Genomic DNA, 5,740 nt, shown 5'->3' with positions numbered 1-5,740 from the left:
AAAACTCGCAAAAAGGACACAAGATGGATACAAGATATACTCCAAGTTATTATGAGTTTTTAGGTTAAGGTCAATAATTAGTCACAGGACAATAGACCCGGATTTTTGAAACCTGTTACAAATAAAGCAGTTGTGAAAGAGTTGTAAATGTTGTATTGCATAAATGAAGAATGATGTACAAAATTTGAAAGTTCAAAGCATAAAACTTCCTCAAATTATTTCTTTTTTCTACTTCTTTCATATATTTATACCAATATGAAGATGAGACGTCATCTTCATCAGTGTCGCTTATAAAAGGGCCCTCTTTTATAAAAATTCATTTCTATCAAAATCACAGACTGTTAAAGCATTTTTAATGCAAGATTGAATGTCAAAGAGTGGAACAAAAACTCAAAAATTAAAATAGACATAAAAGAAAGCCGAGATTTATATATTAAACTTTACAAAAACAAAGTGCTTATTTGTCATCAAACCTTAGAACAAGATTGGGGTAAACCAACAACCATTCCAAAAAAAGAAAAGAAAAACTTCCCACCAAAAAGTTCTAAACAAAACAATTCAAGTAACAGAAAACAATAGGAGGCATCATCCACTAGAACATCAGCAACAAGAGCATCGTTGACGGAAGTAGAGGGGTTAGCTTGAGAAGAAGATGCTTGAATATTAGCTTCAACAGGTGCAAGTCCATCACCTTCGTTAACTTCACCTTCAGGTGAAGGAAAGCTTTGACTTTGCTGAGTTTTTTCAATTGCCTCTTTAGCTTTAGCAATTTCAGCATTAAGGTAAAAAACCTCCTAGCTGGCTTCCATTAGAGTCTCGAGGCGAGTATTCAAAAAAGCTCTACTCACGTCAAGCAACAGCTTATTCTCGAGAGCCTCATAGTCTTTCTCCCACTGATCAATCTCGGTTAACAACTCTTCCTTCTCTATTTTGGAAGCATCAAAAGCTGCCTTCAAAGGGGTAAGGGAACTTTCCAAGAATTTAACCTTATCAGTAGAGGCACGGAGATCTTCTTGAGTTTGAGTAAGTGTTTGAACCAACTCTCCTGAATAAGCCTCTTTCTGGTTAAGGAGTTCCCTCAAACTCCTTATCTCTTCGGTTGCCTTTGAAAGCTGCTCAGCAAATGAGGATTCAAGGATATCTTATCCTTACCAACTTGACTTGACGAATCCGTTTCAATCGCTAACTCAGCAGTGATCATTTGCATTTGTTGCTCTAAGGCATCTTTCTCCTCTTCTTCAGTTGAAGACCTTCAAATTGCTCTTTCCAATTATCAGCCTCGGTGCGGTAATCAATAATTTGTTGGTCAGCATGGACAATCCTTTTCATTAGTTTAGTACCTATCAAATTGATCTAAAAAAAGAAGGAAGGAGTTATGAATGAAACGAAAAGAGAAGAAAGAAGGAGTAAAATAAAACTCGAACCTTCAGAGATGAGTGAACAATACCATTCATCCAAGTCAACGAACTATGACTCTCCAACTTTGCTTTTTCCATAGGACCGAGTAAAGGATTCAACCATACATCGGCCTGACCTGACTTCTTCAATAAGTTCCCACCTTCAGGAACCTCAACAACGATTTTCTTCATCGCCTTCTTGCTACTGGAAAGATCAACTTCTATGTGAGAAGTAGTAGCAGTTGAAATGGTAGATGAGGTGAAAGTAGTCACTGAGGGAGCATCAGCAGCAACTTCAGGTAAGGGAACTCGAGGATAATCAGGGACTGACATTGGAAAAGAGGTAAGGGGAAACTCCTCAGAAACGAGGTCAAAGTCTCCCTCAGTTCTGAAGCCATGGGAAAATAATTGTTCAACAGAAGCAGGGGGGATCATTCACTTCTTCATCAGAGATCAGTAACGGAGCACTTTCTGGCTTGTCCAAAGGTCTAGAGGGAGCTGAGCTTGATGGAGGGGTAGTTTCATCATCAGAACGCGTCTCTTGACTCAGGACCGACAAACCAAAGAACCCTCCTCTGGTTCTTCTTCACCCTCAGAGCCACGGGCTCCATCAACCTTTCTTTTTGAAGAAGAGCTCAGAATTCTTTCTTGTGCAAGACTCACGGTAAGTCTTGTGGATGAAACAGAAGTAGGACTGACACCACGAATAGGAAATCCTAGTAAAGGAAAAAGACATGGTTAGAAACTCTTAAATTAGCAAAAGAGTGAAAGAAAAAGACTAAGCGGAAAAAAGTGTCGTGTGTCTTAACTTTCCAGCCGAATCTCTGTGAGAGATATTTCTAAGATCTTTTCTCCATAGGGGCAATATATAGTAACTTCTCTACCCAAGCACGGAAGTTTGGAATCTCCTCAAAAACCTTCATGGTTGCTGAAAAAGTAGGCACGAGAATACATGAGTATCTTTTTTGAGAAAGGAAAAAGACAAGGTAGAAGTACTTACGTGCCAAATTCCATTTTTCCGGAAAAGACATGTTTTCTTCACCCACCAGAGCACTAGTGGGACAACGAAGCGGGCATACTAGCCACTGACTCTGTCATCTTCAGGGCTAACTAAGACTCTCTTGCTTTTGGCCACAAGGGAAAAAACTCCTTCACGAAATAATTTAGGGGAGTAAAGATGAAGCAGATGATGAAAAGTAAAGGGCATAGAAACCAAGTTCGACAAATAACGGAGGCATGCAACAACTCTCCAAACAATAGGACCAATCTGTCCTAAGCACACATTGAAGTAACGACAGAATTCAATGATCACTGGATCAATAGGAGGTTTAAAGCCTAGGGTAAAAGGATATGTCTAATGAAGGAATAACCAGTCTGATATGAACTTATTCTTTGGTTGGCACGAGGAACTAAAATTGGGAAGTCTAGTTTCCAATAGCATTCTCTTCAAACAAGAGCGAGAAGACAAGTAGTAATCAAAGTTGGGTAACGGTCAACACGATCAAGAGAAGCCATGGAAGAAACTTGACTCTTCATAGATTCACGATCAGTCACAAAGGAAAACTCTTGAGAAACAATTTCATCAACAGTGAGTTCACGTAAAGCTTCAGTTGAATCTTTATCTCTAGAAGAAGATCTTGGGGTTATAGGAGCCCTAGGTCTAGAAAAAGACAGATTGGCAGTATTACTTTGAGAGGGAGAACCACGATTAGAAATAGTATCGAGGCTACGCAACCTACCACCTCTTCTACTTCTAGTAGGTGCATTGGAAGAAACAAACTCATCGACAATTATAACTTTGCGAGGATCAGGGGAAGACATGATTATCTAAAGAAGAACAAAGAAAAATGCAGAAAGGTGTAAGACAAGAAGACGAAGGAGGAAAGACTTCAGAAAATCAAAGAAGGGAGAAGTATTTATAAGAAGACACGGCTATTAAGGTCATTATGAAGCGTCATCATAGAACCGTCATTTCGTGACTAACGCAGCTGCAGAAAAGCCCTAAAAAGCGCTGAAGAACTAAAGAAACAATTAGCAAAAGCCACGTGGCATGATCATTAAATGGAAGTGATATGCGTCGCATTAGTTCAGAAAGAGGTATGATTACATTTGAAAAAACGGCGGCAGGGAATTCCGCCATAAAAAGTTCCACTTCTCCGAATATTTAGTGGAGAATATTCATGAAAGTGGGGGACCTATCTGTATTGATGGTGAAAAAGCGCTACACGTGGAATATTGGAATGCTGACATGGTATGGCATGTGGGATAATGATACAACGACATGTGGCTTTCTTAATTAATAGGGAAGAGAAGGCACATGAAGAAATACCCACGAGACGGTATCGGGCCTAACAGTTGGCAAGGAATAAATGAGGATGGAATGAATAAAGGATAAAAACAAGGAAAGATACACGAACCGGAAGTAAGTAAGGAAAGGGAATCGAAACAGATATGAGGCATTTATAGCAATAAATATGCCAGTTATAGATATCCGAAATAATGGACAATTAATATCATTAATGCCCATAATCAACCCAAATTATGTGGGAAAAACCGTTGTATATTCCTATATAAGGACACAGAATTCTATTTGTAGGGACAAATCTGAGATAATATTGAAATATACTAATTACTTTCTGCTTTCCTGAAATTCTCTACCTTGACTTTGCAATTTGTCTATCAATTATTTCCTTAGTTATTCTTGTAATTGTCCTTTGATATCGTTGGGAAAGTGAAGTAAAACCTGGTTATCAGTAACCCGTTTTCTTCTAAAATCAGATTTTGATCAAAAGACTTATTTTTGGTTAAACAATTAGGTTGAGAAACTATAAATGGTTCAAATAATTTAAGTTTTAACAAAATTTAAAATCCAGTGTATTAGTATTTGGGATAATTTCACATAAATACAACTCACACATCTGACTTGCAACATAATAGCCTAGATACCACTTTGTAAATCCATAGCCCAAAAAATAATAGGCTAATTCCCGAAAGACAGCTTATTTTGCTCCCTCTGTATACAACCGGTTGTTTTCATTTTGTTGATTTCCTTTGATTATTAAGCATTTGATAAAAAAATGCAAATCAGCCACAACGCAACTCAAAAATCCTGAATAATACATATTATCTGAAGGTAAGAAATTCAAACACTTTTATGTGCAATTGCTGAAGCAATCCAACAGGATAAAAGAAAAATAAAAACTTGGTAAATGAATTGTAGAATCCCTCCAACGCTCATACAACACATTACACGAAAAAGAAGAAGAGAAGGAAGTGTCAAACTTCTGTAGAAGCCTCTTACACACTAACAATGTATATACATCCTTATAAACTGAAAAAATATATAATTATACAATATTATACACAAATATACACATTTATACACAATTATACAATACTGTATAACTTTGTATAAACATGTATAATAGTGTATAAGAGGTGTTTGTATATCTATATACACAATTATACACTAGTATACAATGTTGATACAAACTGCAACATAGTTATGATTTTTATCCAAACCCAATTTCAGATTCGAGACTTCAAGGTCATAATAATAATGACCAGAACTTCAAACTTCAAAATCTTCCAACATTAGTGGTTATTTTTTGGTGCAAATCAAGTTTGAGAGCTATTCATTTTCAGATCTGTGTGTATTTTCATGTTTCTTTACAAAAATCTTCTTCATTCTTCTGCTTGCCACCATGGACGACGGAGTATTTCTTCGAGCCTTCTTCGAGCCATTAATGGCAGAACTGCGTGGGGGGGGGGGGGGGGTTAGAGGAGGGGAATAACGGGGGCTAGGTTTAGAGAGGATGAAGGATCTATGTGGGTTAGAAAGAAAGAAGTGAGAGGCGGTGAGAGAGATAAGGGAATGAAGAAAGAAGAAAATAATAAAATCCCTAAAAGTATGTCTTTAATAGTGGGCTAAAGGCTGAAAAGTTTTTTTCAAGTTATGTACAACATAGGCTAAATAGGGTAAGAGCTTTAAATGTAGGTCATTTTCGATTGGGCTATTAGGCCAAGTGACATGGGCTGTAATTCTTTCTTAGTATTTCAAATTATTATTTTAATGAATGAAGTTTAATTAAGACATTTAAGAAGAAGTAAAGAATAATTGAAATAGATAATTTTTATACATATCTTTTAAAGAGTGTGCAAAATACTAAAAGACATATAGATGAATCAGATAACATTATTTTTTTTTTCTTTCTTGACAAATGATTACTAACTCGTTTAAATCGCAAACCGTCTTTACGTATAATAAAAGGAAAAAAAAAGAAAGAAAAAATGTGAAGAAGAAAAGGTTGGACTATTATTACACTTCCTAAGAAAAGGGGAGG

This window comes from Nicotiana attenuata, unplaced genomic scaffold (assembly GCF_001879085.1).
Source record: "Nicotiana attenuata strain UT unplaced genomic scaffold, NIATTr2, whole genome shotgun sequence".
Classification (NCBI taxonomy): domain Eukaryota; kingdom Viridiplantae; phylum Streptophyta; class Magnoliopsida; order Solanales; family Solanaceae; genus Nicotiana; species Nicotiana attenuata.
Note: the sequence above shows the minus strand (reverse complement) of the source record.